This window comes from Uranotaenia lowii, chromosome 3, assembly GCF_029784155.1.
Source record: "Uranotaenia lowii strain MFRU-FL chromosome 3, ASM2978415v1, whole genome shotgun sequence".
Taxonomy (NCBI): Eukaryota; Metazoa; Arthropoda; class Insecta; order Diptera; family Culicidae; genus Uranotaenia; species Uranotaenia lowii.
The window spans coordinates 17,459,197-17,471,290 of NC_073693.1; the positions used below are offsets into that span (position 1 = coordinate 17,459,197).

General features: G+C 37.8%; 1 protein-coding gene across 1 annotated transcript in view; it reads right to left on the reverse strand.

Moving 5' to 3' along the window:
• LOC129758051 (uncharacterized) overlaps positions 1-12,094 on the reverse strand; it is a 159,116-nt gene that overhangs the window by 110,113 nt on the left and 36,909 nt on the right. The window lies entirely within an intron of this gene.

Sequence of the window (12,094 nt, forward strand, 5' to 3'; positions counted from 1 at the left end):
TTATCATAGTTTGTTGTTAAATTTTTCTATTTTTTTTTTTTTTGCAATAATCGTCTTTTAAATGTTTTTCTCATTTTTGTTTGAATAATATCTCCGATAGATGACTTCATCGCTCACATTACGTCACACATCGTCATGACAGCGTGAATTGCGGATTGTTTCGCAGGTTTCGCTTATTGTCTTATATCCCAGTCGAATTTCCTTAACTCACCCCATAACGGAAGACTGGTGGAAATTGCTGTTTTGCTTTATTTTTTGGGGATTTTTTTCTCTCTTTTTTTTCGTCCCACCGAAAAAAAGGTCGACCTTAAATCGGCAGCAAAGCCAAAGGCCAGAGGTTTTCACCCCTCCGCCTCCACAGTAGCATTCACGGCGTTTTATGATCCTTAACAGTCAGTTTCTGACATGTCTTTGCTTTTGTTGAAAACGTGATACGATTGGTGATGAAATCTGGATATTTTCTTGTTTTGTTGTCAGTTACTCAGATCATTTTTTTTCAGTAATATTCTGAATAAAGACTTTATCATTTGAAATTGCGATTTCAATATTCAGAACATTTAGTCTAGAATTGAGTTTTTAGAAATAACAACCAAAAAGTTTCATTTTTATTTTCAATCAACTCCATCACAGATGTCGAATTTCTCGGCAGTAAATATTTTCATGTTTCCAATAATTGTTTGACACTGTTTTTTAAGCAATTAAAATTTCTCGATTGGAGTAATCAAACAACGTCATCATCGATTAGCTCTAGCATCTTTTCCCGCGTTGAACTGAGCTTATCAGCTTGGGAAGGCAAAAGCCCCAGAAACCTCAATCCTAGTGTAACGAACCAATCCATCCTTTTCTCATCTTTCACTTTCTCGCCCCTCGTTTAAATTTAATACCAGCGACATTAATTTTAATTAAATTCTAATTAATGCCAATTTTGCTTTATCCGCATCTACGAGGGCAGAGGCAGAGGAAAAACTCCTTGGACTTGACTTAGTCGTACAGCTCTACGTGATGGAAAAGTTGTTCATCCGTTGCTAGTTTAGAGTGTCCGTAAGGGAAAAACAATCGCCATATGTTTATGTACAGTTTAAGATCTCTGAGAAAAAATAAAATAATAAATATAGTAAAGGAGCAAAAACAATCAGCTCTAGATTTGAATAAAATTTCAATATTTTGTCATTCGAAGTGACAATTCTGTGACAATTCTTGGCAGGATTACCAACCACTTTCCTTGAGGACAATCGTGAATGGGCCAAGTCAGGACAGTTATCAAAAAGCCACAGCCAGCGTCAATGACTTCAATTTTTCTTCATTATCATCTCTGGCCGGACGAGCGAAGGCGACAAATTCTAAGAAAGTTATGGAAGCGAAGCGTTGGTAAATGAACTGGTCGGAATGAAAGACAAAAAAGTCTACCAAGAAGCGATCTAAGTGGAAAGCAGTGATGGTGGCTCCAGAGAGTGAAAATTAAAAATTAAAAAGCAAACACCCTCTTTAATTATTATGCCAAGTGGGACGCAAAATCTGCTTAGTCCCGCCGCAGTTGAATCGCGCGCTGAAAGTCCTCGCGGGTAAAAACGGGCTGTTCTTATCGTGTTCTACTAATCAGCCATCGTCCCAGCTCCTCGTCCTTATCTGGGGACGAATTTAGAGCCCCGGGGCGCAGCATGGAAAACAGGCAGTCCCTTTCCAGCAGCTCAATAATTTTTGATAATTGATTAGAAAAAGTTTGAAATCACAGTGACACGGGAAGAGGGTGTGATCGTTAAAAAGGGACAGAAACACAAATTCATTAAGTTGAGTTGAGACTTCTGTGACGTCATTGTCGTCGGAAGGTTTGTGCTGTAACTTAATATCCTTGATTGGATGCTGCAACAGGGTACCTGATATTTAAAATTTTCGAAGGATTAAAGCTGGAAGCAGTTTAAATCCTAGGACTTGTTCTATTGTCTTGTCAAAAGAATAGAAATTTGATTACATAGGCCTACAAACGGAACTTCCTTCCGTGGAGCCAAGAATTGAGTAGTTAATGTTGACACGGAATTAAAAAAACGAGAATAATTTTTCTTCCTCAGTGCTCTTTTTTGAAATGCAAGAGTGGTTATGAAATACAAAACAATTTGGAACAGTGAAATAGTGTTTTCATGTAGCGAATTGAGGACCCAAAATGATTTAAAAATCATGTAAATTACACCATAGAATTGATTAAAACTAGGCTAGGTTTCAAAAATGTTCAATGAAAAGGTCTAAAATTTTTCTAGAGGCCTAAGAACTAAATTTAAAACCGTTCACGTTAAACCTCATTATAAAGATTACTACACTAAAAAAGACAGAATTTAAGAATTTGTTCAAATTAAATTTAGGTTCCCGGGTTTTGGTTTGAAGTTTCATATGGAAATACTCGAACATTGGCTCGAAGAATGCAACTTCTCGGTTTTTTTTAAATATTTCTTTCTCATGCGATGTAGAACAAATTTCGATATTTGAAGCACACTGGAAAATTATATGGCTTCAATGATGCCTAAGAATGCACGGCAATACGAATAAAGTGAAAAAAGTTCCGACATGGCAAATACAGCTGTTTTTTTTAAAAGAAAACAATCTGGCAACACTGCCTGATAGATCTAAATTAATCTAAAAGTGTGTTAAGAATTTTGATAAAATACTTAGAATCGAGAATCGCTTATCGGGAATCGAGAATCGAGAATCGAAATAAGAAAATCGACAATCGACAATCGATAAATGAAACTTGACAATCGACAATCGACAAATGACAATCGACAATCGACAATCGACAATCGAAATCTCCAATCGGAAATCGACAATCAATAATCGACAATCGAAGTCGACCATCGACAATCGACAATCGACAATCGACAATCGACAATCGACAATCGACAATCGACAATCGACAATCGACAATCGACAATCGACAATCGACAATCGACAATCGACAATCGACAATCGACAATCGACAATCGACAATCGACAATCGATAGTCGACAATCGACAATCGACAATCGACAATCGAAAATTGACAATCGAAAATTGACAAGCGTCAATTGACAATCGACAATCGACAATCAACAATCAACAATCGGGTATCCACATTTAAATATAAAAAATCGACAATCGATATTCGAAACACGACAATCGACAATATTCGATATTCGAAAATCTACAACCTACAATCGACAATCGATAATCGACAATCGACAATGGACAATCGACAATCGACAATCGACAATCGACAATCGACAATCGACAATCGACAATCGACAATCAACAATCCACAATCGACAATCGACAATCGACAATCGACAATCGACAATCGACAATCGACAATCGACAATCGACAATCGACAATCGAAAATCGACAATCGACAATCGAAAATCGACAATCGACAACCGACTAACGACAATCGACAATCAACAATCGACTATCGACAATCGACAATCGAATACCGACAACCGAAAATCGAAATTCGAAAATCGAAAATCGAAAATCGAAAATCGACAATCGACAATCGACAGTCGAAAATCGACTGTCGATATTCGACAATCGAAAACCGACAATCGACAATCGATAAACGACAATCGACAGTCGAGAAGCGACAATGTAGAATCGACAAAAGATAATCGAAAATTAACAATCGATAATCGAGAACCGACAGTCGACAATCGACAATCTACAATCGACAATCGAGAATCGTCAAAAGATAATCTAAAATCGACAATCTTCAATCGAGAACCGAAAGACGACAATCTACAATCGACAATCGACAAACGACAATCGATAATCGACAATCGACAATCGAAAATCGACAATCGACAGTCGTCAATCGACAATCGACAATCGGCAATCAGCAAACGACAATCAACTGTCGACGATCAACAATCGACGATTGACATTCGAAAATCGACCATCGATAATCAACAATCGACAATCAACAATCGACCATCCGCAATCGACAATCGACGATCGCCAATCGACAAAAGACAATCGACAATCAACAATCGACAATCGACCATCGACGATTGACAATCGACAATCGACAATCGACAACCGACAATCGACAATCGACAATCGAAAATCGATAATCGACTACCGACTATCGATAATCGACAATCTAAAATCGACAATCGACAATTGACAATCGAAGCTCGATAATCGACAATCGACAATCGACAATCTACAATCTACAATCGATAATGAAAAATCGACAATGGACAATCGACAACCGCCAATCGACAATTGACAATTGACTATCGACAATCGACAATCAACAATCGATAATCGACAATCGACAATCGACAATCGACAATCGACAATCGACAATCGACAATCGACAATCGACAATCGACAATCGACAATCGACAAACGACAATCGATAAACGACAATCGACAATCGACAATCGATAAACGACAATCGACAATCGACAATCGACAATCGACAATCGACAATCGACAATCGACAATCGACAATCGACAATCGATAATCGACAATCGGCAATTGACAAATCAATCATCGAAAATTGACAAATCAACCATCGAAAATTGACAATCGTTCATCGAAAATCGAAAATGGACAATCGACAATCGACTATCGATAATCGTCTATCGACAATCGACAGTCAAAAATCGACGATCGGCGATCGACAATCGACAATAAGACAATCGACAATCGACAATCAACAATCAGCAATCAACAATCAACAATCGACAATCGACAATCGACAATCGACAATTGAAAATCGACAATCGTTCATCGACAATCGACTACATATCGACAATCGAAAATCAAGAATCGACAATCAAAAATCGACAATCGACAATCGAGAATCGACAATCGACAATCGACAATCGACAATCGAAAATCGACAATCGACAATCGCCAATCGACAATCGACAATCGAAAATCGAAAATCGATAATCGACTACCGACTATCGATAATCGACAATCTAAAATCGACAATCGACAATTGACAATCGAAGCTCGATAATCGACAATCGACAATCGACAATCTACAATCTACAATCGATAATGAAAAATCGACAATGGACAATCGACAACCGCCAATCGACAATTGACAATTGACTATCGACAATCGACAATCAACAATCGATAATCGACAATCGACAATCGACAATCGACAATCGACAATCGACAATCGACAATCGACAATCGACAATCGACAATCGACAATCGACAAACGACAATCGATAAACGACAATCGACAATCGACAATCGATAAACGACAATCGACAATCGACAATCGACAATCGACAATCGACAATCGACAATCGACAATCGACAATCGACAATCGATAATCGACAATCGGCAATTGACAAATCAATCATCGAAAATTGACAAATCAACCATCGAAAATTGACAATCGTTCATCGAAAATCGAAAATGGACAATCGACAATCGACTATCGATAATCGTCTATCGACAATCGACAGTCAAAAATCGACGATCGGCGATCGACAATCGACAATAAGACAATCGACAATCGATAATCAACAATCAGCAATCAACAATCAACAATCGACAATCGACAATCGACAATCGACAATTGAAAATCGACAATCGTTCATCGACAATCGACTACATATCGACAATCGAAAATCAAGAATCGACAATCAAAAATCGACAATCGACAATCGAGAATCGACAATCGACAATCGACAATCGACAATCGAAAATCGACAATCGACAATCGCCAATCGACAATCGACAATCGAATATCGACAATCCACAATCGACAATCCACAATCGGCAATCCACAATTGACAATCGACAATCGACAATCGACAATCGACAATCGACAATCGACAATCGACAATCGACAATCGACAATCGACAATCGACAATCGACAATCGACAATCGACAATCGACAATCGACAATCGACAATCGACAAACGACAATCGATAAACGACAATCGACAATCGACAATCGACAATCGACAATCGACAATCGACAATCGACAATCGACAATCGACAATCAAGAATCGACAATCGATAATCGACAATCGGCAATTGACAAATCAACCATCGAAAATTGACAATCGTTCATCGACAATCGGCAATTGACAAATCAACCATCGAAAATTGACAATCGTTCATCGACAATCGAAAATGGACAATCGACAATCGACTATCGATAATCGTCTATCGACAATCGACAGTCAAAAATCGACGATCGGCGATCGCAATCGACAAAAAGACAATCGACAATCGACAATCAACAATCAGCAATCAACAATCAACAATCGACAATCGACAATCGACAATTGAAAATCGACAATCGTTCATCGACAATCGAAAATTGACAACCGACAATCGACTCATATCGACAATCGAAATTCAAGAATCGACAATCAAAAATCGACAATCGAGAATCGACAATCGTTAATCGACAATCAACAATCGAAAATCGACAATCGACAATCGACAATCGACAATCGACAATCGAATATCGACAATCCACAATCGACAATCCACAATCGGCAATTCACAATCGAAAATCGACAATCGACAATGTACAATCGACAATCGACAATCGACAATCGACAATTGACAATTGACAATCGACAATCGACAATCGATAATCGCCAATCGACAATCGACAATCGACAATCGACAATCGACAATTGACAATCAACAATCGACTATCGACAATCGAAAATCGACAATCGACAACCGACTATCGACAATCGACAATCGACAATCGACAATCGACAATTGATAATCGACAATCGACAATCGACAATCGACAATCGACAATCGACAATCGACAATCGACAATCGACAATCGACAATCGACAATCGACAATCGACAATCGATAATCGAAATCGACAATCAACAATCAACGATCGACAATCGACTATCGACAATCGACAATCGACAACCGACAATCGAAAATCGAAAATCGAAAATCGAAAATCGAAAATCGAAAATCGAAAATCGAAAATCGAAAATCGAAAATCGAAAATCGAAAATCGAAAATCGAAAATCGAAAATCGAAAATCGAAAATCGAAAATCGAAAATCGAAAATCGAAAATCGAAAATCGACAATCGACAATCGACAATCGACAATCGACAATCAACAATCGACAATCGACAATCGACAATCGACAATCGACAATCGACAATCGACAATCGACAATAGACAATCGACAATCGACAATCGACAATCAACAATCGACAATCGACTATCAACAATCGACAACCGATTATCGATAATCGACTATCAACAATCGACATCCGACTATCGATAATCGACAATCGACAATCGCCAGTCGGAAATTGACAATCGAAGCTCGACAATCGACCATCGACAATCTACAATCGACAATCGACAATCTACAATCGACAATCGAGAATCGACTATCAACCATCGACAATCGACCATCGACAATCGACAATCCACAATCGACAATCCACAATCGACAATCCACAATCGACAATCGACCATCCACAATCGACCATCGACAATCGACAATCAACAATCGACAATCGACAATCGACAATCGACAATCGAAAATCGACAATCGACAATCGACAATCGACAATTAACAATCGACAATCAACAATCGACAATCAACAATCGACAATCGACAATCGACAATCGACAATCGACAATCGACAATCAACAATCGTTAATAGACAATCGACAATCGACAATCGATGATAAATGCTTGATAATCGGCAATCGAATTTCGACAACTCACAATCAACAATCGCTAATCGACAATCGACAATCGATAATTGCCAATCGACAATCGACAATCGACAATCGACAATCGACAATAGACAATCGACAATCGACAATCGACAATCGACAATCGACAATCAACAATCGACAATCGACTATCAACAATCGACAACCGATTATCGATAATCGACAATCGACAATCGACTATCAACAATCGACAACCGACTATCGATAATCGACAATCGACAATCGCCAGTCGAAAATTGACAATCGGAGCTCGACAATCGACCATCGACAATCGACAATCAACAATCGACAATCGACAATCGACAATCAACAATCGACAATCGACAATCGACAATCGATAATCGACAATCGACAATTGATAATCGACAATCGATAATCAAAAATCATCAATCGATAATCTACAATCGACTATCGACAACTGATTCTAGTTATTGTCAAATCGACAATCGATAATCGACAACCGGCCATCGAAAATCTACAATCGACAATCGACAGTCGAAAATCGACTATCAACAATCGACAATCGAAAACCGACAATCGAAAATTGGCAATCGAAAATCGACCATCGAAAATCGACATTTGACATTCGACAATTGTCTAACGACAATCGACAATCGACAATTAACAATCACAATAGACGATCGACAATCGACAATCGTCATTCGACAATCAAGAATCGAGATCTCCAATCGCCAGTCGACAATCGGCAATCGACAATCGACATTCGTCAATCGACAATCGATAATATAATATCGACAATCGACAATCGACAATTAACATTCACATTCGATGACCAACAATCGACAATCGACAATCGACAATCGACAATCGACAATCGACAATCGACAATTGACAATTGACAATCGACAATCGACAATCGACAATCTACAATCGAGAATCGGCAATCGGCAATCGACAATCGAAAATTGACAATCTACAATCGAAAATTCACAGTCTAAAATCGTCTAGCGACATTTTAAAATCGACAATCGATAATAGACAACTGTTAATAATTATTGTCAATCGATTATCGAGAAACAAAAAACGAAAATCTAAAATCGAGAATTCAGAATCGAGAATCGAGAATCGAGAATCGAGAATCGAGAATCGAGAATCGAGAATCGAGAATCGAGAATCGAGAATCGAGAATCGAAAATCGAGAATCGAGAATCGAGAATCGAGAATCGAGAAACGAGAATCGAGTATCGAGAATCGAGAATCGAAACTCGAGAATCGAGAATCGAGAATCGAGTATCGACAATCGACAATCGACAATCGAAAATCGACAATCGATAATCGAGAATCGACAATCGAACATCGACAGTAGACAATCGACAATAGACAATCGACAATAGAAAATCGTCAATCGACAATTGAAAATCAAAATCGACAATTGGCAATCGAAAATCGACAATCGACAGTTGACAATCGACAATCGATAACCAACAATCGACAATCGACAATCGTTAGTTGACAATCGACAATCGAGAATCAAAATTCAATAATAATAAATCGTGCACTCTAATCGTTGTTTTAAAATCCAGCAAAGTTTCTGTTTTTCATTTTGACAAATAAGAAAACTTCCTTGATAACCGTGTTTTTTTATTATTTTTATTTCGTGGATGAATTTTGATTGAAAACATTTTTCTTCCATTCAAATTTCCGTTTTAAATTGAATTGCATTGCGCTAATCCGGTAATCAACCAAATCATCTCAAATTTTGCACTGATTTTTCATGGTACACACAATTTGAACTAACTTGGATATGAGTGTTGTTAACATTCCAGTCCTTCGAATCATTTGTGAGTGAGTTTATTGAAAATTGAAACAAATCGTATTGTCAAGAGCACACTAAGTTGATGTTGTGTTCCAATAAAAATCTGCATAGTTCAAAACAAAAAAACCAATTGATTTATGAAGCTTTTCACTATTGCACAGTTGGATTCCAGGAAAAACTTTTATTCCCCAGAGCCTCTTCAACCATTTTTTTTTCTCCCAACTTCTCCTTCGTAATTCACAATCAATTGGAATAAAAACACACAGGAAACAGCTCCCATGTCATCCAATTAAATTCAATGTAAAATGGCGCAATACAAATGCCCTTTCAGTAATCCCGCCGCATGTCTACGTACGGACGGAATATGTACGAACACCCTCTATCGGAGAATGCTTTTATCATAACAAATTGTTTGCCATTCCCAGAGCAAAAGTTTCAACAATGCATGAAAAGCTTGCGGGAACAAAAGCCTCGACGCCAAACCGAATGATGGAGACGCACACAGGGGGGAAAGCAACAGTTGAATAATTTCCCTCGCCGGCACACAAACGAGTGAAGAACAAGCATCGTCATCCTTCTCCTCGTCTCGAAGCCGAAGCCGATAATTGAACTTGAAAAGTTAAACTTCCGTAGCGGCGAAATCCGGCGTCCGGGGAAACCATTTTCGACGCCCGCCCACCGTTTTTCCACGTCGCATGCCGCCATCAGCCAGCAGTTCCGGGAAAACCGATGAGCAGAACTTGGGCTTGGGCGCACTTCCTCGGTTCTTTTCCCGATACAAAAGACAAATATGTAATCAAAAGACTCTCTCGGGAGGAGGTAGAAAATCGGCTCTTGAGCGATCGAAATCCGGTGCTATAAATTTTGCAGCTGGAAACCTTCCTTCGCATCGCGGAAAAGTAATTAGAATTAGCTGGGTAGGTATTCCGGCTTCGGCACTTGCTAATTGTGGCGTCGTTGTTGTTCACCGAAATGTTGAGTGAAAAGGCGATTGCAACGATACCAAATTGCTGGAAATTGTTACTCAACTAATTTTTGTTTACGCCTATAACACTCACTTTTTCAATTAATGAATTGAGTTGAGCTGTTTAGTAATTGAATTATTCATTCAAGATTAAATAGTAACCCACACTTCCTCTCCCATTCCGGTTCGCTTGAATTGAACACGAAAAAAATGATCCCAAAAAACCACAGATAAACATATTCGAACGGTCCTTTTAATTAACTACCCGCAGTCCTGTTTGTTGTGAAATAATTTGCAATTCGTGCTTATTCGACACCAAGGTGGTGTGCTTGGTCGAGCATTTTATTGTTGTTTATACGAGAGTAATTAACCGGGCAACGTAACCACAAGGGCATGTTGAAACTTGTTGAAGCAATTTGTGACGGTCGCCATGCAAGATAAAAAAAAATTAAACACAGCCTCCAAGTTTTCATTGATCTTGGTGGGCGATTGTCTATCGATTTTGTGTAATAACAGCAAATAATAAACAAAATTCAGGTGGGTTTAACATGATTTTAATAATTTATTGGCACAATACTGACGATCACTATCCTCTTCCCAGAGCGTTAATCCATGGAACATCATCACTAGATGCCTGCGAATTAAAGACACAATTTTTATTTATGAATTCTTAATTTTTTTAAAGGTGAATATATTTTAGGAATCTTTTATCAAACTTACCGATTTCCTGTCAGGATTATGGATAATATATTATTTAGTAGGTAAAAACTAAATAAAACAAATAAATAACAAATATTTATTAGCTGGGCATGCCAGCCGATTTAACACTTTTGTTTTGGCACGTGACTCCCAGATATAGGAGAGGGAATAGTTAATAATATTTGATCAGCCGGTGTTTTCGGGAGCTGGTTTTGAATGTTTTAGTTTGGTTGAGAGCCTTTTTTCAATAAAAATGTCATTTAAGTTGTGGTGACTCAAGTATCAAGATCTTGACTCAAAACTTAGTTCAAAACTACAAAAACTCATCTTAGGTTGAAAATCGTGGTACCAGATTTTCAAAATCATCTTTTTCGTAAAATATGGAGAAAGGTAAACATTCCGGTGAATTTTAGATTCGATTATAGTGATAATATTTTCCAGTCGTTTTGTACTCTGTATCCATGAATTTTCTGCCAATGACAATCCGAAAAAAATGGCAGAAATGTCAGAAATATTTGACAAATCGCTTGAAATTCTCCTGAAGGTTCCAGATGTAATCTTATTCGTTCGTTAGAATGAGCATAGCAGACACCATGATTGCCTTCAAGGAGATGTCGCATAAAAAGTGCATTGAAGTTCCGTTTTTAATGCTTTAGCCCTTGAGCTTGGGTTGTTATTAAATATTCATCATAATTGATGTACCTACATTTCTTTTCTTCATATTTAATTGAAGGGTTGATCAAAAATTCCCGCTTAAGTGTTATGAATTTTAAACTCTGAATTGAAAAACATAGACAAATTTATCAAAAATATGTCTCAAAATTTAAATAATTTGACTTTAAAATTCGGTTAAATTTATTGAAAAAATTAAAAAAATCTACTTTAAATTTCGTAAATTCATTTGCAAAT